General features: G+C 43.9%; 1 pseudogene; it reads left to right on the top strand.

Annotated features, from left to right (window-relative positions):
- The first annotated feature begins 29 nt into the window (after positions 1 to 29).
- On the top strand, positions 30 to 19,855 carry LOC135888206 (natural killer cells antigen CD94-like; annotated as a pseudogene).
- The last annotated feature ends 7,294 nt before the right edge of the window (positions 19,856 to 27,149 follow it).

Genomic DNA, 27,149 nt, shown 5'->3' with positions numbered 1-27,149 from the left:
TTATTTCCCTGTCCAAACCCACAGTACCTATGTATATGTTTGGTTATGATTCAGGCAAAGATTGGGGATTGTTTTTCTTGTACCCAAGCCACTTCATTGCACTCCAGGTTCCAGAGAGGTAAAGTGACTTGGCTGTAGTGAGCAGATCCAGAGTTGAGCCAGGAAGTGCACTCAGGTCTCCATTTGGTTACATTTGCCTCCCTAGTCAGGCAAGTTGGGAACGTGAACACAGAGACCATGGGCTAGACTCTGATCTTGTTTATATCACTATGAATAGGGAGGGAATGTATTAGCTTCAATGGAGTTACACTGGGTTTACACCAGTGTACACCAGTTTATACCAGTGTAAAATACAGAAAAATCTCGCCCCATGTTTTAAGAAGTGCAGAGACACTAGCTGATCAATAGTTTCTTAAACAAGGTTGCTTAATAAATTCAATATTTAACTGACCTCAAACAAGTTAAATTTAACACCTTAGGCCTTGCGTAAAGCTACAAAGAGGGAAGTTCCTGTGAGTGCGGGTGCAGCGCACTTCAAACTACCAGAGTGAGAATTTCCTGTGCGGTTTCAGATGGAACATTGCAGAGTGAATAATTCTTCCCCTCTCAGCTCCTGTTGTCCATCTCCTTACAAGGCAGTGACAGGGTGACACCGGACTCTCTCTCTCTTCATCCCCAAGGGATTTTTAAGACGGACAAAAACATTTCTGACACTTAAAGGTCTAGTTCCTGCCCTCCAGCCTCCTATCAAAAAGGTACAAATGTATGTGTTCCACATTCTTCCGGGGCTTTAATTGGTAGGGTACATAGTTGTTACAAGAGGTATAGGTGATTGCTTCTGTATAATTCAAAAAATGAGTGAAGTTAGTTATTCTGAAATAGACTTATTTCTGCATCCTGTACAATATTTTTCTTCTGATTAAAATTTAAGAGAGACACTATGAAATACAGTATTATTTTATCATTATTATTTTTAAGGGACTAAGAAAAGATTTATAATCTTAGGCAAACCACCATTAGAAGTTTACATTTCTATATTTTTTTTCATCTCTGGTGCAGTATGCACACTTGATAACTGTATACACCAAATCGCCAAGATCAACATAAGCCAGAAAAGACAGGAAATATAATATCCTGGTTTTAGTGAGAAATTTAACAGTTTCTCAAGAAATCTTACTTGGGTAATTAATTCAAATAGTCTTGGATAAGAACATTATCACTGAACAAAAAAATGGTTGAAGTACTGTGAACCAAGGGTAATGATAAATAGGAATGGGCAAAGTTTAGTGTTAGGATCTTTGTTATTTATCATCTTCATAAATAGGCTGGAAACTGCAGTGACTAGACTGTTAATACATTGTAAGTTTACATCATTCAATTCTCAGATGATGCTAATTCAAAGGTGGGCAAACTTTTTGGCCCAAGGGCCACAGCTGGGTATGGAAATTGTATGGCGGGCCATGAATGCTCACGAAATTGGGGTTGGGGTGCAGGAGGGGGTGAGGGCTCTGTCTGAGGGTGCAGGCTCGGGTGGGGCCAGAAATGAGGAGTTCAGGGTGCGGGAGGGGGCTCTGGGCTGAGGCAGGGAGTTGGGATGCAGGAAGGAGAGGGTGAGAGCTCCAGCTGGAGGTGCGTGCTCTGGGGTGTGGCTGGGGATGAGGGTTTTGGGGTGTAGGAGGGTGCTCCAGGCTGGCACCAAGGGATTCAGAGGGAGATCAGGGCTGGGGCACGGGGGGGAGGGGCAGGGGAGGGCTCCAGCTGGAGGTGCGGGCTCTGGGGTGGGGCTCAGGATGAGGAGTTTGGGGTGCAGGAGGGTGCTCCGGGCTAGGGTCCAAGGGTTCAGAGGGCAGGAGGGGGATCAGGGCTGGAGCAGGGGGTTGGAGCGTGGAAGGGGCTCAGAGGTGCAGGCTCTGGGCATCACTTACCTCAAGCAGCTCCCGGAAGAAGCGGCATGTCCCCCCTCCAGCTCCTATGCAAAGTTGTGGCCAGATGGCTTTAGTCTGCACGCTGCCTCATCCGCAGGCACCACCCCTGCAGCTCCTATTGTCTGCAGTTCCTGGCCAATTGGAGCTACAGAACTGGCGCTTGGGATGGGGCAAGCAAGCAGAGCCCCGGTCTGCCTCTACGCATAGGAGCCGGAGGGGGGACATGCTGCTGCTTCCGGGAGCCGCGCGGAGCTGCTGTACACATTCGCGGAGCGGCCCCTAACCCCGCTCCCCAGCGAGAAGTCAGGGGCCACATTAAATCAGCTGGCAGGGCGGATGTGGCCCTCGGGCCGTAGTTTGCTCACCCCTATGCTAAATGGAGGGGTGTTACAAACACAAACAAGACCAGATACGAAACCCAAAGCAGTCTGGAAAGTTTAGCAAAATGATCTGAAAATAAAATTAAAACTATTACATCTGTTGTAATAACATGGCTATTTAATGGTAGGGAGAAATGGAAAGCAGTAATAAAATAGGTAACCTAGGGCTGAGGGCAGGTCTACATTACAGTCTAAGTTGATCTAACTTATGTCACTCCCCCGCCTTAGCAATGCATGTTTCGCACAGTCCGCACCGGTGCTATGTCAGTGGGAGATGCTCTCCCACCGACGTAGCTTTATTTCTTGCTGAGATGGAGTAATTATGACAATGGGAGAGCGCTCTTCCGTCGACGTAGTGCATCTTCACCAGACACGGTGCAGCGGCTCGGCTGCATCAGGGCACCTGTGCAGATGTAGCACTGTAGTGTAGACTTGCCCTGAGAGTGGATAGCAGATTGGATATATTATTGCAATGCAGTATGTTAACAAAAAAGTTAATAAAATGTTGTGCATAGGAAGGTGCATCTTGCTACAGGACCATCTCTCTTTCTATGGCTCTGATGAAAGCATGCCTAGAATTCAGTTCTGTGCATTTCAATTTTGATTAATTATTATTATTATTTTATTATTTATTTGTTGGATATCTACTGTGTAGTTAACTGTATAACACAGAGGGGAGATGGGCCAAAGTTTTCAAAAATGGGTGCTGTGATACATGAAGGTGGGGGGAATAGCTCCCTTTGATGGACAGCCAACCACCAGTTAGCTGTAAAATCCCTCTTGGTCTGTTCTCTACTTGCTTTACCTGTAAAGGGTTAACAAGCCCACAGGTTAAAAAAAAAAAACGGAGTGGGCACCTGACCAAAAGAGCCAATGGGAAGGTAGAACTTTTTAAAATGGGGGGGAAAAATGTTTCCTTTGTCTGTTGTTCTCCGGAGAAGGAAACACCGAGCAGCAATGCTATAAGCAGGAATGCTGTGTAAGGCTCAAACCAGGTATAAAAATTCATCTTCCATACCTAGAAAAAATCACTGGACAGGGCATGTTTAGGAAGACACGACTAGGGTTATTTCTGTTTATTTTTTAAGGCTTGTGGACTCCTCTGTGCTAATCCCAGATGCTTTTGTTTGCTTGTAACCGTTAAGCTGAACCCCCAAGAAAGCTATTTTGGGTGTTTAATTTTTTGGAATTGCTCTTTTAAAATCTAGCAAAAGCCTAAATTCCAGATGTATTTTCTTCTTTTTTCTTTTTAATAAAATTTACCTTTTTTAAGAACAGGATTGGATTTTTGATGTCCTAAGAGGTTTGTGCATATGCTGTTTGATTAGCTGGTGGCAACAGCTAATTTCCTTTGTTTTCTTTCTGGGTGTGTGTGTGTCTTAAAGGGCTTGAGGGTACCCCACAGGGAGGAATTCCCAAGTGCTCCTTCCTGGGTTCAAGGGGGACTTTTGCATTTGGGTGGTGGCAGCGTTTACCAAGCCAAGGTCAGATAAAAGCTGTAACCTTGGGAGTTTAATACAAGCCTGGAGTGGCCAGTATTATATTTTAGAATCCTTGCGGGCCCCCATCTTCTGCACTCAAAGTGACAGTGTGGGGATTCAGCCTTGACAGGTGCCTAAAATTGGCCTCTTAAATTCATATCTATACAACTAAAAACTGATTTATGTTCAAAACTTGAGCACCCATCAGCACCTCGGAAGTCTATAGTTGCTGCTGGATACTCAGCACTTTTGAAAACCAGGCTGCATAAATAGGCGCCCTCGCATTGACTTAGAAGCCTAAATTTTAGCACCCATTTTTGAACATTTTGGTCCTGGTCCCTGACTCAAAGATTTAGTTAACACATCTTTAAAAAAAAAAAAAAGCAGGAAGTGGTGGGCAGTTTGGAAGAAAAGAAGATATTTGCTTTATTAAAGGGGCTGAAGGGATTGATTTATAAAGAAAACCTGAAGAACTAAACATATATAATGAATTTGCAAACCATGGCCAGAAGGGGATGAATGATAATTGTCTAGAAATATTGAAAGTGTATCAGCATCAAAGAGGAAAATTGGTTGTTTAGGGTGGTTTGAGTTTGTAGAACTTGGTGTAAAGGGAGGGAATTAAAACAAAAGGAAGTTTCCCAAGGCAAGTGGTGGAAATCCACCAAAAACCATTTAAAATTAGACTGGATAAAGCACTAGAAAGAATCATGCCATAAACATATGAAAGGGATCAAATAAAAATGAGAAAATAATGCAACTGAAAACAGTGATCCTAATCCCCAGAGGCTTCCCTCCCTCAACCAGCCAGTGTGAAAGAGGACCTCCTACCCCTTGCGACAATTCTGGACTCAGAACTATGTGCCATATTCCAAGTGCAATGGGAGAGAGGCTTTGTTCTTCCAAAACCCCCAGTTATTCTGCTATTAGATCATGATGATTGCTGTTGTGGTTCCTTAGTACAAGTATCAGTTTCTATCAGATCCTATTGTTCATCTCAGTCTACTGAATCCAACCTTTCTAGCCCAGAATGCACCAGAAATGAGTGAGAAGGCAGTATCCTATGTAGACTTGAAATGTCACACTCCTTCTGAGCACAGAAGAAACAGAGACCTAAGAACACCAGGGACAAAGGTATGGAATGTTTATAAGCATCTGAGACCCATATCTGCTATTACTGATATTTTATTGTCTGTGTTAAATCTCTTCTGTGAGCTGGAGACATTGTACCTGACTTTATCTATTTAGATTATTAGCTTTTTCTTCAGTGTCAGGCACAGTTATTTTAGTAATTTATTAACATCTTTCAGCTTCTGAAATGCCCTAGATTGGTACACAGTATTCAGGAGTGGGGAGTAGAAGCCATCAAACCTCCAGAACACTGGAATACAGTTCTGTGATTATGTTTTTGCAAACCATTCCTTGTCAAAGAGTGTTGTTTGAATTGTCCCATGTTCAAGGAGACATGGCCTCTTTAAGTCATGCCTTATTGTGGGAGGGTTAAAGGATGTGATGTCTGAATTCTACTTTCCCTTCTGAAACGTACTCATACTCAAATAAAGTATGAGCTTCTCTCTGCTTTGCCTGATTGTGATAGTCAACATCATGAAGTCATGACTCATCCTTAACTGACCATATTTATTTACCATCCCAGAGCTTTAAACTCATTTCTGTCCAGCAAATGATTTCCTGACCTATGGAGGAATTCCAGTGAGCATCAAAGACACTGGGCAGTTAGTTTTTGAGAAGATGACATTTTAAAATAATCTTTTTTTAAAAAGAAGCAGAAAAACATCTCCATAAAGAAGAGCATAATGCCAAGTGCCATGTTTCCTCTGAAATCAATTGTAAAACAGCCATTGACTTCAATGACAGCAGGAGCAAGCTTTACATTATGGAAATAGCACTAAATGTGTTGAACGAGTTTATAAATGGGTATTGTAGATCAGAGTTAAATTTGTGTTAGAAATTAGAATCATAGAATCATAGAAATGTTGGGCTGGAAGGGACTTGAGAAGTCATCAAGTTCAGCCCTCTGTGCTGTGGCAGGGCCAAGTAAATCTAGACCATCCCTGACAGGTGTTTGTCCAACTTTTTTTTAAATACTTCCAATAACGGGATCTCCCTTGGAAGCCTATTTCAGATCTTAACTACCCTTAAAGTAAGAGAGATTTTCCTAATATCTAACCTAAATCTCCCTTGCTGCAGATTAAGCCCATTACTTTTTGTCCTATCTTCAGTGGACATGGAGAACAATTGATCACCCTCATCTTTATAACAACCCTTAAGATATTGGAAGACTGTTATCAGGTGTGTCCCCCCCCCCCCCCCACACACAGTCTTCTTTTCTCAAGACTAAACATGCCCAGTTTTGTCAGTCTTTCCCCACTGGTCAGGTTTTCTAAACCTTTTATCATTTTTGTTGCTGTCTTCTGGACTCTTTCTAATTTGTCCACATCCTTCCTAAATTGTGATGTCCAGAACTGAACACGGTACTTCAGCTGGGGCCTCACCAATGCTGAGTAGAGGCTGACCATTAGCTCCTGTGTCTTACATCCAACACTCCTGTTGATTCCTTCACAATCACATTAGCCTTTTTTCAGCTGCAGCACATTGATGACTCATATTCAGTTTGTGGTCCACTGCAGCCCCCAGATCCTTTTCATCAGCACTGCTACCTAGACCCCATTTTGTAGTTGTGCATTTGATTTTTCCTTCCTAAGTGAAGTACTTTGCACTTGTCTTCATTGAATTTCATCTTGTTGACTTCAGACCAATTCTCCAGTTGGTCAAGGTTATTTTGAATTTTAAACCTGTCCTCCAAACTACTTTCAACCCATACCAGCTTGGTGTCATCTGCACATTTTATAAGTGTACTCTCTACTTCATTATCCAAGCCATTATTGAATAGAACCAGATCCAGGACTGGCCCCTGAAAGTTGCGACTAGATACACCCTCCCAATTTGACAGCAAACCATTGATAACTACTCTTTGAGTATTGCTTTCAACTAGTTGTGCACCCACCTTACAGGAGTTCCATCTAGACCATGTTTCCCTACTTTACTTATGAGAATGTCATGTAAAAGTGTGTTAAAACCTTACTAAAATCAAGGTATATCATGTCTACTTCTGCCCCCCATCCACTAGGTCTGTAACCCTATCAAAGAAATTAAGTTGGTTAGGCATGATTTGTTCTTGACAAATTCATGTTGACTATTCCTTATAACCCTATTATCCTCCAGGTGCTTACATATTAATTGACAATTTGCTCCAGTATCTTTCCAGGTATTGCAATTAGGCCGATTGGTCTATAATTCCCAGGTTCTTTCTTGTTCCCTTTTTAAAGCTAGGTAGTATGTTTGTCCTTCTCCAGTCTTCTGGAACCCCTCCTGTCCTCCAGCAGTTCTCTAAGATAATTGCTAATGGCTCCAAGATTGCTTCAGCTAGTTCTTTAAATACCCTAGGATGAATTTCATCTGGCCCTGTCAACTAGTATACATCTAACTTATCTAAATATTTTTAACCTGTTCTTTCCCTATTTTGACTTGCATTCCTTCTCCCTGGTTGTCAATATTAATTGTGTTGAGTATCTGGTTATCATGAACCTTTTTAGTGAAGACTGAAGGAAAATAGGCATTAAGCACATCAGATTTCTCAATGTCATCAGTTATTAGCTCTTCTTCCCTGCTAAATAGCGGTCCTACACTTTCCTTTTTCCTTTCTTTTGCTCTTAATGTATTTATATAACCACTTCTTATTGCCTTTATGTCCCTGGCCAGCTTTAATTCATTTTGTGCCATAGCCTGATTTTATCCCTACATACTTTTTCTATTGTTTTATACTCCTCCTTTTCAATTTGACTATGTTTCTAATTTTTGTAGGATTCCTTTTTGATTTTCAGGTAATTAAAGAGCTCCTGATGGAGCCATATTGGCCTCTTACTATTGCTTCTATCTTTTCTTTGCATCAGAATAGTTTGTAGTTGTGGCTTTAATATTGTCTCCTTGAGGTACTGCCAGCTCACCTGAACTCCCTTTTCCCTTAGATTTTCTTCCCATGAGATCTCACCTATTAGTTCTCCGAGTTTGTTAGTCTGCTTTTTTGAAGTCCATTATCCTTATTCTGTTGCTCTCACTCTTTCCTTTCCTTAGAATCATGAAATGTGTCATTTCATGATCACTGTCACCCAAATTGCCTTTCACTTTTACTACCAAATCCTCCCTGTTGGTCAGAATCAAGTCTAAATGGCTGTCCCCTGGTTACTTCCTCCACTTTATAGAATAAAAAGTTGTCCCTAATACATTCCAAGAAGTTATTGGAGAGTTTGTGTTTTGATGTATTACTTTCCCGACAGATGATTGGGTAGTTAAAGTCCCCCTTTACTACCAGGTCCTGATTTGGTGGTCTAAAGCAGACCTCCACTGTGACATCAACCCCTATTTTTAATTCTATTATCTTTACCCAGAGACTCTCAACTGGTCTGCCTCACACCGCTTTATGGACGTCCAAACAATTGTACATATCTGTAACAGGGTGCTGGCCAAAAACATCCTGGCCAGGCCCCTATTAGCCCAGCTCCAATGACGGGATATTAATTGGGACTGGCTAGGTGTAGCTTGCCAAAGGGCTTCAGACAAAACACCTGTGGGCCTTGTTACCGAGTAGGCTATATAAAGCTGGCAGGAAGGAAGTGGGGGGGGGGCAGGAAAGGGAGGAGCCTGTGGCTGTAGTTCCCAGCTTGCTGAAGAAGCTAGCTGTCACCCAGGGAGCTGACTGGAATGGACTGTATATAAATGGTGGCGGAAACTGACACAAGGCATAAAAGGGCACTGGTGCTGGCACATTAAGTGGTCTCTGGCTGATTTTTGGCACAAGCAGGGAAGCGCTCCATTACAATATCCTTTATGTATAATGCAACCCCTCCTTCCTTTTTTTTTCCCAATTGTCCTTTCTGAACAAGCTATATCCCTCAATATTAATATTCCAATCATGAAACTTATCCCATGAAGTCAGTGTGATGCCAATTAAATCACAATTTAGCTTATGTACCAATGCTTCCAGTTCTTCCTGTTTATTCCCCATACTCCTTGCATTTGTTTACAGATATCTAAAATGTTGATCCAATTGCCTCACTGATTTCTTTTTTGTTCCTCCTTTGACCCTACTCTAATTTTCCATGTCCCGCCCCCCCCCACACACACATTTAACCCTCTGTTAATGTCTCCTTTTTATACTTACCTTTGGGCTTTTGTCACCTGCCTCAATAGAACCTCATTTAAAGCCCTCCCCACTAGGTTGGCGAGTCAGTGCACAAAGATGATCTTCCCCTTCTTGGTCAGGAGGACCCCATCTCTATTATATTTCAAGTACACAAAAGGTTATTACAAAGAGAAGGGAGAAAAATTGTTCTTCTTAACCTGTGAGTATAGGACAAGAAACAATGGGCTTAAATTGCAGCAAGGGAGGTTTAGGTTGGACATTAGAAAAAACTTCCTAACTGTCAAGGTGGTTAAGAACTGGAATAAATTGCCTAGGGAGGTGGTGGAATCCCCGTCATTGGAGGTTTTTAAGAGCAGGTTAGACAAACACCTGTCAGGGATGGTCTAGATAATACTTAGTCCTGCCTGAGTGCAGGAGACTGGACTAGATTAGTGGTTTTCAAACTGCGGGTTGCAACCCAGTACTGGGTCATGGAATGTAAGGCACTCGGTCATGGTGGCTCTGATCAGCACCACCAACCGGGCTATTCAAAGTCCCATCGGCAGTGCTACCTGGCTAAGGCTGGCTAGTTCCTATCTGTTCTGACACCGCGCTGTGCCCCGGAAGCAGCCAGAAGCAGGTCCGGCTCCTAGGTGGGGGGAGGGGGGACATGGGGCTCTACGCACAGCCCGAGCACCGGCTACGCACTCCCATTGACTGGGAATCAGCCAATGGGAACTCGTGGGGGCGTGGTGCCTGCGGGCGAGAGCCACACAGAGCTGCTTGCGAGCCTCCGCCTAGGAGCCGGACCTGCTGCTGGCCACTTCTGGGGCGCAGTGCAGTCCACGGTGCCAGGACAGGCAGAAAGCCTGCCTTATCACCCCCGCTGCACCGCTGACTGGTGCCCAAGGCAACTCCACACCCCAAGCCCACACCCCAAGCCCTGCCCCAAACCTGAGCCCCCCCCCAACCTGGACCCCCTTCCTGCACACCAAACCCCTCATCCCCAGCCCCACCCCAGAGCCTGAACCCCCAGCCCAGAGCCCTGACCCCCTCCCACACCCCAACCCCCGCCCCAGCCCAGAGCCCCCTACCACACCTCAAACCCCTCATCCCCAGCTCCGTGGGGTCGTGGGCATCAACAATTTTCTTCAACTGGGTTTCCAGAAAAAAAGTTTGAAAACCACTGGACTAGATGACCTCTCGAGGTCCCTTCCAGTCCTATGATTCTATGATTCTACCCAGCAGACCTTCTTCCCAGAACCACATCCCCTGGTTAAAGAAACCAAAGCCCTACCATCAACACCATCTGCCCTGCCATGCATTCATCTCCAGGATGCTCATGTCCCTGCCAGGGCACTTACACTCAACAGGGAGGATGGATGAGAACACAACCTGTGCCCCGACTCCTTCACCCTAGCTCCCAGATCCCTGTAGTCATGCTGATCTGCTCAGGCTCAGACCTGGCAGTATCATTAGTGCCCACGTGGATGAGTAGCATAGGGTAGCTCTCAGAGGGACAGATGAGCATTGGAGACCTTTCCATAATGTTTCAGACAGAGGCACCAGGCAGGCAGCATGCCCCCCAGGACATCATGTCAGGTTGGCAGATGGATGCCTTCATTCCAGAAGAGAGTCCCTGACCACCAGCACCCTACGTGTCCTCCTCTCGTGTGTGGTGGCGGTGAGCCTTCCAGCCTTGGGGCAAATGGCTCCTCCTCCTCAGCCATTGGGATCTGTTCCTCACTTCCTGTTGCCAGTACAGCATACCAGTTTTAGACGTTGATGGATAGGGAACCAGGGTGGGGGGGTGGAGTACTGTCTACTGACTGAGGTGGCCAACTAGTCTGTCACCTCCTTGAAAAGCTGCCCATTCTCCCATTTCCTCCGCTGCTGCTGCAGTCATCTGTAGTTGGCTAGTGTCTGTAATAGGAAGAGAGCCACAGCATCCTCCATCCCAGATGACTCCACGTGTATCCAATTGATGAAGTTCTCATGCTCCCAGATGCTACACAGACAAGCCACTTACAGCTCTCTTACCTGCTTCCCAAGGGACTCCTCCAGAAGACACCTCTTACACCTGGTTGTTCCCCCTGCTTGGTTTTCATTGGCAGCAAAATTCTGGACACATTCCCAGCAAGTCAAGACCAGAACCTGCATGGAAACCTCTAGGGTCAGGTTGCTTGTTTGGTCTGGACCCCCACCAGTGTAGACAGACAAAGAGATAGCAGTGGTGATGGAAACATGCCCTGATGGGTTCTTCCTTGTACAGTACCTGCAAGTTTAAGGAAACAGAATGAAAAACAAACAAACAGAAACACACACAAACCTATCTGCCTCCGCTGGCAAACTCAGCTGGCTAACTCTCTTGGTCTCCCAGCTTTTGGTCTCCTACTCTTTTGAAGTATATAAAATGAAATTTTACATTTCAAGATTTGATAAGCCAAATGCAGGAGTCGTAAGGGTAATCGAGTAGATACTTATTCTCAATTGATGATTTCCCTAACTTTTAATGCTTACCTTTTTAACCTGTACTTTTCTGATTATACAGTATGTGCAAAGGATTATATTAATCACTTGAACAACTTTTAAGTGGAAATTAACAACATTTTGGGGTAAGACTCTAAATAGGAGTCAGATATCAGAAAAAAGTGACTAGTTGCATTTGCTGAATTCACAGATGTTTGTTGATCCCAGTACACTGATAGGCTACTGAAGACGATTGTACTATAGGACAAAATCTTTTAATACAAAAATTCTGCCTCACATACTTCAATGACAGTTTTATACCTCTATAGATTGTAATCAGAGCTGTCCACTTTGTCAGCACACTGAATGAAATTCACTATTTTTATACTATAACCCACTAGAAAGAAACAAGGAGGTGGTGACCTACACAGAACTGAAGCGTCATAAGGCTTCTGAGCAGCAGAGGAGACGAAGGACTACGAACCCCCAGGGCAAAGGTACTGTGTGCTACAAACTGGTGACTCCACACATACTGCTGTTTAACTGTCCATAGTCTAACACCTTCCTTGAACTGTATGAGAACATTAAAAGCAAAACTCCACATAAAGATTAAGGAAAAATCAGGTAGGGCTTATGCCTATGGTGAGGCTTAAAATTTTCTCCTTAATACTGCTTAAAATTTTCTCCTTAATATTAAATTTCTCCCTTTTCTCTCTCATAGGTTCTTCTGCTCCATCTTCTGTATGGAGGCTCATTGTAGCGATTCTTGGGATCTTCTGCCTGGCTTTGCTGATAGCAGTGGGTTTCTTGAGTGCCAAAGGTAAGTATGAGCAAAGAAGACACTAAAAGGCCAAATAATTCTGTGCTGACATATGTCTTTTCTAATGGAGTGTAAATTGCATTGCGTGTGCTGCACTTCTGAAAATCACTTATTTAGGTATCTAATTGTGGATTTAGGGAGCAGGACAGAGGAACCAGCTGGGCTCCTACACATTTTTCTTCACCCTGTAGGGTTTTCTAGGGACAGCTGCAGCAAGAGAGTCCCTGGCATCACAACAACAATGTAGCTGTCTTGCCCAGGACCCCGATCCCCAACGCAAAGCACAGACCTGGAATCTGGGGTCTGAACCCCCAGCGTCTGTCACATGAAGCAACCTATACCCCACAATAAAAGACTTCCTAGGATCTTCAGCACTTGAAACTTCTGGAATTTTCTCCTTCTAATGCAGTTATTCCTTGGCTTCCTTGCAAAGATTCCAGTTACCATTTTTTTCTTAAATTTCTAATTTTCAACTTGGGTGCCTAACTTGGAAAATGAAATGTTTGTGCTTTGTAGTAATTTTAAGTTTAAACAAACACTCTTGTGACTAAAAGTTTAGAAACCAGGATATTTTCAATTGCATTTTTCTCAGCATCTTCACAGAGTAAGGATTTTTAGCCACACACAATTTTTATTTTTAATTTCAAGATGTTTATTTTTAAATTAATATTTACCTACTTAAAAATTGCCTGATATGTTAATACTGTAGTAACACGATAACATACTATTATAAATATATGTTAGATATACAGTAACTGATGGTACAATTGGGCACTGAAAGGCACAATGCATTGATCTGTAACACTATGACGAAATTTAGTTTTAAGTGGTCCATCACATTGTTATGTTATTTTTAGGGCTGTCAGTTAATCACAGTTAACTCACGCGATTAACTAAAAAAAAAAAAAGTAATCGTGATTAATTGCACTCATAACAATAGAATACCAATTGAAATTTATTAAATATTTTTGGATGTTTTTCTACATTTTCAATATTGATTTCTATTACAACACAGAATACAAAGTGCACAGTGTTCACGTTATATTATATTTGATCTCACATATATGCACTGTAAAAATGATAAACAAAAGAAATACAGTAACTCCTCACTTAAAGTCGTCCTGGTTAATGTTGTTTCCTTGTTATGTTGCTGATCAATTAGGGAACATGCTCATTTAAAGTTGTGCAATGCTCCCTTCTAATGTCGTTTGGCAGCCACCTGCTTTGTCCACTGCTTGCAGGAAGAGCAGCCCATTGCAGTTAGCTGGTGGGGGCTTGGAACCAAGGTGGACCGGCCAGGGCCGACTCCAGCATTTCTGCTGCCCCAAGCAAAAAAAAAAAAAAAAAAAGCCTAGAGGGAGTGAGGGACCTGCCGCCCCTCTCCTTTGGCCGCCCCAAGCACCTGCGTGTTAAGCTGGTGCCTGGAGCCGGCCCTGGGACTGGCAGCCCCCCATCAGCTCCCTGCTCCCCTAAGCTCCCTGTGCTGCAGCCGCCCAGCAGGCTATAAAGGCAGTTCAGCTGTACTTCCCCGCACTGCCATGTGCTGTTCCTGCCCTCTGCCTTAGAGCTGCTCCCAGAGACTCCTGCTTGCTGTGTAGGGGGGGAGGGGAATGTCAGGGTGTCCCCCTCCCCCCTGCTCCTGCACCCCACTTACCCCTTCTCCATATAGAGCAGGGAGGGGACACGGAGGGAGAGAGACAGAGAGAGCTTGGGGCAGCAGTTTCTATCTCAACTTCCTGATCCACTTAAAAAGACAATGCACTTAAGAGTGGGTCAGCTTACTTAAAGGGGCAGTGTGCATCTCTCTCTCTCCCACACACAAGGTGCGTGTCTGTCTGTCTGCTATGCTGTCTCCCCTCCCTCATGTTCGTGCTGCCTTGTATGAGAGGCTACATTAACAACATGTTAACCCTTGAGGGCTCAGCCGAGTGCTAGTTCATCATTTTGCAGCAAAGCATTCCCTGGGAAATATCCCTCCCTCTTCCATCCTATAACTTCACCACCTCAACCAAGCTTCACAATCATCATAGCTGTGAACAGTATTAAATTGTTTGTTTAAAACGTATACTGTGTGTATATCTATATAATATATAGTTTTTTTGTCGGGTGAAAAAAATTTCCCTGGAACCTAAACCCCCATTTGCATTAATTCTTATGGGGAAATTGGATTCGCTTAACATCATTTTTCTGAAAGTCGCATTTTTCAGGAACATAACTACAATGTTAAGCGAGGAGTTACTATAATATTTTTCAATTCACCTCATACAAGTACTGAAGTGCAATCTCTTTATCGTGAAAGTGTAACTTACAAATGCAAATTTTTTTTGGTTACACAACTGCACTCAAAAACAAAACAGTTTAAAACTTTAGAGCCTACAAGTCCATTTAGTCATGAACACATGTTCATTTTAAGAACAGGAGATTTGACAAAGCGCAAAGAAGGTACCAATGTGAGATTTCTAAAGATAGCTACAGCACTCGACCCAAGGTTTAAGAATCTGAAGCGCCATCCGATATCTGAGAGGGACGAGCTGTGGAGCATGCTTTTAGAAGTCTTAAAAGAGCAACACAGAACCTACCAAAAAAGAAAATAAATCTTCTGCTGGTGGCATCTGACTCAGATGATGAAAATGAACATGCGTCAGTCCACACTGCTTTGGATTGTTATCAAGCAGAACCCACCATCAGCATGGAAGCATGTCCTATGGAATGGTGGTTGAAGCATGAAGGGACATATGAATCTTTAGCGCATCTGGCATGTTAATATCTTGCAACGCCAGCAACAACAGTGCCATGTGAACGCCTGTTCTCACTTTCAAGTGACATTGTAAACAAGAAGCAGGCAGCATTAACGCCTGCAAATTGTAACCAACCTTGTTTATCTGAGTGATTGGCTGACAAAGAAGAGGACTTGTAGACTCTAAAGTTTTACATTGTTTTATTTTTGAATGCAGTTTTTTTGTGCATAATTCTACATTTGTAAGTTCAACTTTCATGGTAAAGAGATTGCACTACAGTACTTGTATGAGGTGAATTGAAAAATATATATATATTTTTTTTTACAGTGCAAATATAAAAAATCAAAAATAAATATAAAGTGAGCACTGTAAACTTTGTATTCTATGTAGTAATTGAAATTAATATATTTGAAAATGTAGTAAACATCCAAAAATATTAAAATAAATAATATTCTATTCTTCTTTAGCAGCGCAATTAATCACGATTAATTTTTTTTAATCACTTGACAGCCCTAGTTATTTTGGCTTTCAGTTTTTAAGGTCTCCGATCTGCCATGTGGACAGCTGCAAAACCTCACGAAAGAAGTTGAAGAAATGGAAATTATCCAAGGTGAGAATGCAAACCTACCATAGGTTTTGAACAGGAACGATATAGGTAAATTTCCTTAAAAAAAACAAACAAAACTGTTTCTTATATGTGCTTTACCTGTTGACTAAAATAATTTCAAATTGAATCCCCAATGCTGTAGTGGCACTGATCAATAATACACAGATCATGACATTTGGAGTTAATTAGAACACTGGTCTTTTTATCCCTGTTTACTAAAGAATCTCCCCAATATCCTCACTAGGCAAAATTCAGAGGTGAGCCTTAGGGAAGGTCAGGGAAGCTAAACTGATCTAAGTGACATGCTGAAAGTACAGCAAGAAAAGCAGTCAGCAGGAGAGAATAAGAAACTGTAAAATAAACCCATCAACCTCCCATTTTACCTTACACCTTGTTCTGGCTTTTTAGCATATTAGTTACACCATCTTACACTCCCTGACACTCACATGCCTGTACGAGTGTAACAGCGATAGGAACCTTAAACTGTATTTTCTTTTTAAGGATGGAAGTCTCTTTGCCCAGAACATTGGTATCAATGTGGAAAGAAATGTTACCACTTTTCTACTGAATACAAACATTGGCTGGAGAGTGGAAAGGCCTGCTCTTCTCATGGCTCCAGACTCCTTTTTGATAGAAGGCAAAGAAGAGCTGGTAGAGTATCTTCCTCTTTTGCAGAGTGGCATATTCAAATCTGCCAATAGAAGATTTGTCAGTGAGAACAGGATTGGGGAGAATGAGATTTGGCTTCATTTGTTATTTGCTTTATTATATATTTTTTCTTGAAGGCTAATTACCTTGAGCTTTCTCCACTCTTGCCAGTATTAGAATCATCACTAAATTCTAAATTCAAATCAAATACATCTCCTGCAAGGCAGTAACCCAATGTCACCTGTACTTTTCATATTCATATTCAAGGTGCACCTATTACTGTAGTATAAGATGGAGCTGTACATTGCACTGGGCATTTTTTCTCTGTCTCAGATAATGTCCTCCAGATAAGAGAGTGAAGAGAGATTAATCAACACCAAAGAAATTAAGTAGTTGAAAGAACTGACAGAGTTTAAGGAAAAGCAGTAGCACCAGGGTTAGTGTCCTAGGAATTAGTGCTCTGTACTTCTCTGGTAGAGATCAAGGTTGGAATCCCCTATCCAGCCTTTCACTGTCTGGGGCCACCAAGTACAGGGAATTGCTCAGGGGGTGCACTCATCCTCTGGGACGAGGCAGTGCATCAATGGAGCAGGATTGGCAGTTTCCAGTGGAAACTTCTCCAGTCTCCTGAGGATTTTGATAGAGACAAACATGTTAAAATATGGTTGGGAAGGGAAGAGAGAATATTAACAGTTTCTACAAGACTGACATTTACATTCTTGGAGAAAACAAAGAACATGATCAGTTTGGCCAATAGAGTTGCTCCAACCTGAGGTTACCTGAGCATATCAGGATTTGTTAATCACATTACCGTACCTGGTGTAACCCCCAAGGAGATTACATAGATCCCTGGAGCTCTGTCTGCTGACAGCTCAGGGAGGAGGAGCCAAGGCAAACTCAGAGTCTGCCCGGCAACCAATAGGGAGTGAGATGCCCCTCCCAGGGAGTTCAGGAGAGGGGAGAAGCCATTTTGGAGAGGCTGGAGCCAGCCAGGGCAAGGGCAGGACTGGTTGTGTGGGGAGCTGGTGAGTCCCAGGCCTGCAAGCAGGGTTCCCCCTGAGAACTGGCCTCTAGGGACCTGACAGCCAATCCCTCACCTGGGTTTTCCTTCCCCACGGATGAGTCCCAATTGGTAGCGTTTGCTGAGAAATTTCCCCAGCCAGGCTGGGTTCACCTCCAGCTCCCTAGGTGAGACTAGTCACCACATGGTCAGCTCTGCTAGTCCAGGGAAGCTGCCTGCTGAGTGCGTGACTGGAGGCTGGGCTAGGAGGCTACAGTTTGGATGTTAGGGTAGTTGTATAATCTACACCTTGCGCCCTGCACCCCTTTGTGGTGAGGGGAAATCCTGGGACCAATGCAGCCTGATTCCTGCTTGAGGAGGATCCCTGACAGCAGACAGCAGCCCCTCTGCAGTGACTAAAGAGTCCAGCGTCATCTTCAAAACTGAAGATCATTCATGGAGTTCGTGAGTGCACCGTCTTTTAGTTAGTTAGTCAGGGAATTTGTTTTGGGGACCCCCTACTCCCTGAACTGTGTCCTCAAGCCAGGGAGTAAGGGTTTGAGGATTTTATAACCTGCTGCTTATTATACCTGTGGAGGGATTCACCACCTCCTCCCACTTGTGGGTCTTTGGGGCTGTACTGAACGCAGTCAGCCACACTGCTAAACCACTGCAGAGAATTTTATAGGTCATCAAGGGCCCCAGCAAAGTATGCGTACCAACAGGACACTAATTTTACACTTGTTACATCAAGTCACGGGTATTTTCAGTGTGGGCACCGGTGACCCTAAAAATAGTATTTCACCCTGTTATGTTGTATTTGTTGCCTGTTTAATATAATTATTGTGTTGAATATATTTTTATGTGTTGTGTTATTTCTTGGAAGTCTCCAACTATCTGGCAAGTAAGTGAGGATTACTCTGTAGTTAGAATTTTCCTCCCAAGCTGCCCTGGTGACCCTGCCAGGAAGGAGTGAGGGGGGTAGAGGCACCGCCAAATAATTTCATAGAAAAAAAAAAGAAAAAAGATTCACCCTGCTGAGTGGGTGGCGGGATCCAAAAGAAGCCAGACCTGTCCATCAAAACCTGTAAGCGGATTGCCATTAAAGGAGGTAACCAGGTGGAGAGAGGCGCTACACTGGTATCTATTTGCCCATGAAAGAAACAGGGAAATGAATGCAATTGTATGAATTGGTTTTGTTCAGGATTTCATAAACCCACTGGCAGCTTTTCACTGGATAGGATTATCACGTGACAAGACCTACAGACCCTGGATGTGGGGAGATGGCACAGCTCTCTCCACTGATTGGTGCGTCACAGACACTTCTACAAACTTCTCATTTCTATGAGGATTATTTTGCAGCATGTCTATGGTGCCCAACAAAAGACAAAGGAGATCCCAAATCCTGAGCTCAGAAATGTTTGCAATAATGTGAGTCAGAACTCCGGTATGAACCAAATTACCCCTTTTTCCAACCAGTGTCCGGAGGCACTAATGAATGAAAAATACTGTTCAGTATATAGATTAAATTGTACTGCTGTCTCATTTATGGATGTAATCCAGATTTCCCTTCCCTTCATTCATTTTTACAATTGGCCATTTACGTGAAAACTGGATCTTTGATTCCTCAGGGTTCATCTGCTATTGAAACTATTGAATTTTAATGTTGATTTTCAAGAAGTAAATGTGAGTTAGATAATGTCTTGTCTTATTTTATATTAGTCAGCATCTCAAAATCAATGTAAAATTTGGTATGTCTGGCTGATTAGAATAGTTAGGGGTGATGCCGGTCTTTTATATATCTAGCTAGCTATTTAAGGATTTATACCACTCTTCCTATCCTTGTATGTGTGTACATGAAGGTCATTACCAAAGATCATTGACAGAATAGCGTGGGAGAAAAACCCAGGATGGAATACCAGGACATCATCACTGAATTGTATTTTCAGAATTCTGGGTGGGGCCCAAGACAGCAGAGGATGGGTGCAAGTCAAAACTGAGATTTACTGACTGAAATCTATAGATGGTGCAGCATCAGAAATGGAATAGCAGAAGATTCTGCACATCAGGAATAAGGCACTTTGGCAGAGCTGAGAGTAGAGGTGGACTCAGGACTGAAAAATGAAGACAGGAAGTTATGTGTCATGGCAGCGGTGCAATTCTAGAGTTATACAGAAAGTTTACATAGTATCTGGGGCACTACTCCTGCCCGGCCAATGTAGTTATTCCTTTATATTCACAACCATCAAATTTACTAATTAATTTTTTAATAATGTTCCCTCTGCTTCTCCACAATTGTTCTATTTGCCAATGCCATATACCATGGCACTTAGATTTCAGACTGATTCGACACCTTAGGAAAAACTAAAATTGTGATGTATCTATAACTAGAATGGCTGAAATAACTCCACCCCTCTCCTCCCATTTTAGGTTTCCAGTAAAGGAAGGATAGATGGATGGGGACTGTGCAGTTGTCAGAGGTGGAGAGCTCTTCTCTGATGACTGCAAAGATGAAAAGCGCTATATTTGTGAGCAGCCAGCTCTTTTGGTGAAGCCTATTTATATCATAAATAAGGCTGTAAATTAATCAGTTAACTCAAGCAATTAACTCAGAACAGATTAACTTGATTAAAAAATTAATAGCAATTGACCACAGTTTTAATCGCACTGTTAAACGATAATAGAATACCATTTATTTAAATATTTTTGGATGTTTTCTACATTTTCAAATATATTGATATAAATTACAATACAGAATACAAAGTGTACAGCGCTCACTGTATATTATAATTTTTATTGCAAATATTTGTACTATAAAAAAACAAACAAAAGAAACAGTATTTTTCAATTCACCTCATACAAGTATTGTACTGCAATCTCTTTATCATGAAAGTGCAACTTACAAATGCAGATTTTTTTGTTACATAACTAAATTGAAAAATAAAACAACAAAAGCTTTAGAGCCTACAAGTCCACTCAGTCCTACGTCTTGTTTGGCCAATCGCTAAGACAAATAAGTTTGTTTACATTTGCCGGAGATAATACTGCCCGCTTCTTATTTACAATGTCACCTGAAAGCGAGAACAGATGTTCACATGGCAGAAATTCATTAAATGGCTGGTACAAATAATTCCTATCTGTGTGTGGCAAATTGCTGGCACTACTATGATGGGTCTTTGTTTTCTCGTGGGGGAGTTCAGGGCACCGTTTCTTGCCCCTGAACTGGGATATTAACTGCCCCACTAGTGTCCTAGAGGAGGGGAATGGAGAGGGAGGGACCCGGGCCCGCCCTCTACTCCGGGTCCTAGCCCAGGGGCCCTAGGGATAGTGGTAAACGACTTGAACTAGTGGTTCCTTCCCCTGGGCTACTTCCCTCTCCTGCCCTTCAGCTTGTGGGGGCTTCCTGCCCTCCCTCTGCACAAGCCAGGTGTCCCTTTACCTAGGGTCTTGGTCTTCTTAGCCCACCACAGCACTTCTCCAAACTTTCCTCTGCTTCCCTCCAAACTGCTCTCTGCTCCAACACCAATCAACTCTGTTTCTACTCCTTCCTCTGTCTGATTGAAGCAGGGGGGAGTATCAGGTGACTGACTTCAGGTGCTCTAATTGGCTTCAGATGCTTTAATTAATCTATAGCAAACTTTCTTCCCTCTACAGGGAATAAGGCTCCCTTCTAACCTCTCCTGCTGCCCTCTGGCCATGCTGTATCACATATTCCCCCCCCCCCCCACACACACACACCATGGGGTTGGGCTACTTGGGACGAGAGGCACTGCTGTCATGATAGGCCATCAGTGTTGCTGTCTTGGCTTCCGGCCCCATGCTGTACCCGGAAATGGAAGGGCTGCAGGGACCGGAACCACCTAGTCACTCTTGCGTTCCTCTCCTTGTTTCTGTGCATCCACTGGAGTGGGGCGTGGTCTGTCACGAGGGTAAACCGCCACCCCGGTAGGTAGTAGCGGAGAGTCTACATAGCCCATTTTACTGCCAGACATTCCTTTTCAACGATGGCATACTTTTGTTCCCTGGGGAGGAGTTTCCGGCTGAGGTACAAGATTGGGTGTTTGTCCTCCCCTACCATCTGCGAAAGGACGGCTCCTAGCCCTACCTCCGAGGCATCTGTTTGTAGGATGAATTCCTTCTCCAAGTCTGGGGCTATGAGTACTGAATGGCAGCAGAGGGCTGTCCTTAAATCTGCAAATGCTTCTTCTGCCGTATCAGTCCACTTTATTATCTCGGGACCCCGAGCCTTTATCAAATCCGTCAATGGCCCTGCTCTTGTGGCGAAATGAGGGATGAATCTCCGATAGTATCCTACTATCCCTAGAAATGCTCTGACCTTTTTTCGGACTGGTCGAGGCCAACCTTGTATTGCCTCCACTTTGTTCCATTGGGGTTTCACCAAACCTCTCCCTACTACATACCCGAGGTATCTGGCCTCAGCTAGTCCTATCACACACTTGAGAGGGTTGGCAGGGAGGCCAGCCTTCCGCAGGGCGTTTAGCCCTGCTTCTACTTTTCCTAGGTGCATTTCCCAGTCAGGGCTATGGATGACTATGTCGTCTAGATAGGCGGCGGCATACTTGGCATGGGGTCGCAGCAATTTATCCATAAGTTGTTGGAATGTTGCTGGGGCCCCATGGAGTCCGAAAAGGAGGACAGTGTATTGGAACAGGCCATTGGGTGTAGAGAAGGCAGTCTTTTCCTTGGCATTCTCGGCCAGGGGAATATGCCAATATTCTTTGGTCAGATCCAGAGTGGTTAGGTATTGGGCCTTGCCTAACTGATCAACTAGCTCGTCAATGTGTGGTATCGGATAGGCATCGGATTGGGATACTTCATTCAACTTCTGGAAGTCATTGCAAAACCTCAGGGTGCTGTCAGGCTTGGGGACTAGGACGATAGGGCTGGACCACTGACTGTGGGATTCTTCAATAACCCCGAGTTCCAGCATCTTCTTCACTTCCGTCCTAATTTCTTCCCTTTTAGCTTCCGGTATTCGGTACGGTCTTATCATCACCCTTACTCTGGGGCTGATGACAATATGATGTTGGACCAGTGTTGTACAGCCCGGCTGTGTACAGAACACGTCCTGGTTCCATTGGATCATATCAATGACCTCTGTTCGTTGTTCTGGGGTTAATTCAGGAGATATCTTCACCTGCCCCTGTGGGTTGTCTGTCTGGGGTGGAGCTCCCCGAATGACCAGGCACATCTCTCAGTCACGCCAGGGCTTCAGTAAATTGATGTGGTAGATTTGCTCTGGCTTTCGGCGGTCTGGTTGTCTGACCTTATAGTCCACCTCCCCAATGGCTTCCACTATCTCATATGGTCCATGCCAGCTGGCTAGGAGTTTGCTTTCTGCTGTCGGCACTAGTACCATCACCTGTTGCCCCGGCTGAAATCTCTGTACTTTCGCCCAACGGTTGTAATATGTCCGCTGGGCCTCTTGTGCTTTTTCCAAATGTTCTCATACTATAGGGTTTACTCGAGTTATTCGCTCTCTCATCTGTGTCATGTGCTCAATGACATTTTTTCCTGGGTTGTTCTTCCCAGTCTTCCCTGACGAAATCTAATATTCCGCGTGGGTGGCGTCCGTATAGTAGTTCAAAGGGAGAGAAACCAGTGGACGCCTGGGGGACTTCCTGTATAGCAAGCATTAGATACGGTAGAAGGGTATCCCATTCTTTTCCATCCTGTGCTACCACCTTCCGGATCATACTTTTAAGGCTACGGTTAAACTGCTCGACCAGTCCATCTGTTTGTGGATGGTAGAGTGAGGTCCGTATGGCCTGGATGCGGAGTAGGGCACATAAGTCTTTCATTAATTTTGACATGAAAGGGGTTCCTTGGTCAGCCAGGATCTCCGTAGGGATGCCCACTCTGGCAAAAACCTGGAGTAGTTCTTTTGCTATTGCCTTGGATGTGGGATTTCTTAAAGGAATGGCTTCTGGGTACCGCGGGGCATAGTCAAAGATGACTAGTATGTTTCGGTGGCCCCGTGCCGAGCTTTCCAGTGGGCCCACTATGTCCATGGCTATCCTCTCGAAAGGGACTTCAATAATAGGCAAAGGTACTAATAGGGCTCGCAAGTAAGGTCGGGGGCTGTGCAACTGGCATTCAGGGCAGGAGGCACAATAGCCCACCACAGCACTTCTCCAAACTTTCCTCTGCTTCCCTCCAAACTGCTCTCTGCTCCAACACCAATCCTCTCTGCTCCAACTCCTTCCTCTGTCTGATTGAAGCAGGGTTTTTTTATCAGGTGACTCACTTCAGGTTCTTTAATTGGCATCAGGTGCTCTCATTAGACAGCTGCAGCGGCATAGGAGCCAGCAAACAGAGCTGTAAACAGGAGAGTTTCAGTGGGAGTTCTGGTGGAGGAGAAGGTTTTTGTATTTTGTGTATTGTATTTTGTAGTTTTATATGTGTGGAGGCTGGTAGGGGCAGTGTGCTGGGAGAGAAGCTGAGCTCTGATTTGGGGGTGGGGCTTCTCTGCTTAGGGGTCCTATAAAGGTAGTCAGCCAGTCAGGCAGTGGCATAGACAGCTGCAGCGGCACAGGAGCCAGCAAACAGAGCTGTAAACGGGAGTTTCAGTGGGAGTTTGCAAGGGGAGTTCACGGGGAAGACTAAGAGAGCTAGGCAGAGGAATAGACAGGCTAGTGAAGGGAGGGGGTGGTGTTCTGCCGGTGTTTTGGTGCCCGTTGGGGGTTTGTTTTGCTGTGGGTGTTGGGGTTTGGTTTGTGTTTCCCGGACTAACAGGTTTTAGGTGGGAAGGCTATGACCGATACAGAGGCAGCAGTGGAAGACACAAGAAGGATGACTGGATGTGGAAGCTGTGGCATGTACATGATCCTGGAGGGGGTATCTGAAAAGAGTTTTGTTTGCATGAAATGCTGCCTGATAGAGCTGATGGAAGAAAAGATCCGAGGATTGGAGATGCAGGTGGAAACTCTGGTGGAGTTTAGAAGGGGGTTCGAGCAGATGATGGAGCAAAGACAGGAGGAGGCTGAAGGAAAATGCTCAGACTTGCAGATGGAAGCAGGACCAAAGAATTCTGAGGGGAGACTGCTGGGTGAGGAAAGTGGACTGTGGAAGCATGTGACTAAGAGAACCAGGCAGAGGAAAAGACAGATAGAGCTCAGGAACTGGTTTGCGGAGTTGGAAAATGAAGAAGGGTTACAGCAGGTGGTCGCTGAAGGTGAGAGGGCAAGGAAGAAGAGAAGAGCAGCTAGTCCTATAGGAAGAGGGGAAGAGTCAATGGAGATAACAACAAATATGAGCTCCAGGAGGATACGGGATGGGTTGCGGAGGATTGCAAGGGACAATAGAAATCGAGAGGACTTGCAGCCGGAGGGAGCAGGGGATAGACCGGAGAATCGCACCATCACCAGGAAAAGGCAGGTCTGCATGATTGGGGACTCCTTACTGAGAAGAATAGACAGGCCTGTAACTAGAGCTGATCCGGAGAACAGAAGGGTGTGCTGTTTGCCAGGTGCTAAGATACGGGATGTGGACCTGAGGCTGAAAAGGATCCTAACGGGAGCGGGAAAGAATCCGCTGATTGTCCTTCATGTGGGAACAAATGATACGGCTAGATTCTCGCTGGAACATATCGAGACTATGCCAGGATGGGGAAGACGCTTAAGGAAATTGAGGCTCAGGTGATCTTCAGTGGGATTCTGCCTGTTCCTAGAGAAGGGCAACAAAGGTGTGACAAGATTATGGCGATCAACAGATGGCTCAGGCAGTGGTGCTATAAGGAGGGCTTTGGGATGTATGGCCACTGGGAAGCATTCATGGACAGAGGACTGTTCTCTCGGGATGGACTTCACCTGAGTAAGGAGGGAAATAGACTTCTAGGATGGAGGCTGGCACAACTGATTAAGAGAGCTTTAAACTAGGAATTTGGGGGAGATGGTTGGGAGATGTCCAGGTAATCTCCACACCGGAATTTAACATTGAGAAGGAAGAAAACAAAGTAAGAAAGGATACAGCCGTGGGTATGAGAATGGACGTAAGGAGGAAGGGTAGTGAAGATGCCAATCTAATAGGTGATACTGGCGGTAGAATGTCTGTGCCTAATTGGGTTAAGAATGTCAGTGAAGCCAAACGGCAAAAATTAAGATGTTTGTACACTAATGCGAGGAGCCTAGGTAACAAAATGGAGGAACTAGAGCTACTGGTGCAGGAAGTGAAACCAGATATTATAGGGATAACAGAAACATGGTGGAATAGTAGTCATGACTGGAGTACAGGTATTGAAGGCTATGTGCTGTTTAGGAAAGACAGAAATAAAGGCAAAGGTGGTGGAGTAGCATTGTATATCAATGATGAGGTAGACTGTAAAGAAATAAGTGATGGAATGGATAAGACAGAGACTGTCTGGGCAAAAATCACATTGGGAAAGAAAGCTACTACAGCCTCCCTGAGATAGTGCTTGGGGTATGCTACAGACCACTGGGATCCGATTTGGATATGGATAGAGACCTCTTTAATGTTTTTAATGAAGTAAACACTAATGGGAATTGTGTGATCATGGGCGACTTTAACTTCCCAGATATAGACTGGAGGACAAGTGCTAGTAATAATAATAGGGCTCAGATTTTCCTGGATGTGATAGCTGATGGATTCCTTCACCAAGTAGTTGAAGAACCAACAAGAGGGGATGCCATTTTAGATTTGGTTTTGGTGAGTAGTGAGGACCTCATAGAAGAAATGGTTGTAGGGGACAACCTTGGTTTGAGTGATCATGAGCTAATTCAGTTCAAACTAGATGGAAGGATAAACAAAAATAGATCTGGGACTAGGGTTTTTTATTTTAATAGGGCTAACTTTAAAGAATTAAGGACATTAGTTAGGAAAGTGGATTGGGCTGAAGAGTTTGTGGATTTAAAGGCGGAGGAGGCCTGGAATTACTTCAAGTCAAAGTTTCAGAAACTATCAGAAGCCTGCATCCCAAGAAAGGGGAAAAAATTCATAGGCAGGAGTTGTAGACCAAGCTGGATGAATAAGCATCTCAGAGAGGTGATTAAGAAAAAGCAGAAAGCCTACAAGGAGTGGAAGATGGAAGGGATTAGCAAGGAAAGCTACCTTATTGAGGTCAGAACATGTAGGGATAAAATGAGAAAGGCCAAAAGCCATGTAGAGTTGGACCTTGCAAAGGGAATTAAAACCAATAGTAAAAGGTTCTATAGCCATATAAATAAGAAGAAAACAAAGAAAGAAGAAGTGGGACTGCTAAACACTGAGGATGGAGTGGAGGTTCAGGATAATCTAGGCATGGCCCAATATCTAAACAAATACTTTGCCTCAGTCTTTAATGAGGAGCTTAGGGATAATGGTAGAATGACAAATGGGAATGAGGATATGGAAATAGATATTTCTACATCCGAGGTAGAAGCCAAACTCGAACAGCTTAATGGGACTAAATCGGGGGGCGGGGGGGCAGATAATCTTCATCCAAGAGTATTAAAGGAACTGGCACATGAAGTTGCAAGCCCATTAGCAAGAATTTTTAACGAATCAGTAAACTCAGGGGTTGTACCGTATGACTGGAGAATTGCTAACATAGTTCCTATTTTTAAGAAAGGGAAAAAAAAAGTGATCTGAGTAACTATAGGCCTGTTAGTTTGACATCTGTAGTATGCAAGGTCTTGGAAAAAATGTTGAAGGAGAAAGTAGTTAAGGACATTGAGGTCAATGGTAATTGGGACAAAATACAACATGGTTTTACAAAAGGTAGATCGTGCCAAACGAACCTGATCTCCTTCTTTGAGAAGGTAACAGATTTTTTAGACAAAGGAAACGCAGTGGATCTAATTTACCTTGATTTCAGTAAGGCATTTGATACAGTTCTACATGGGGAATTATTAGCTAAATTGAAA

This window comes from Emys orbicularis, chromosome 1 (genome assembly GCF_028017835.1).
Source record: "Emys orbicularis isolate rEmyOrb1 chromosome 1, rEmyOrb1.hap1, whole genome shotgun sequence".
Classification (NCBI taxonomy): Eukaryota; Metazoa; Chordata; order Testudines; family Emydidae; genus Emys; species Emys orbicularis.
The sequence above is the reverse complement of the archived record's forward strand: the minus strand, read 5'-3'. Positions and strand labels throughout refer to the sequence as shown.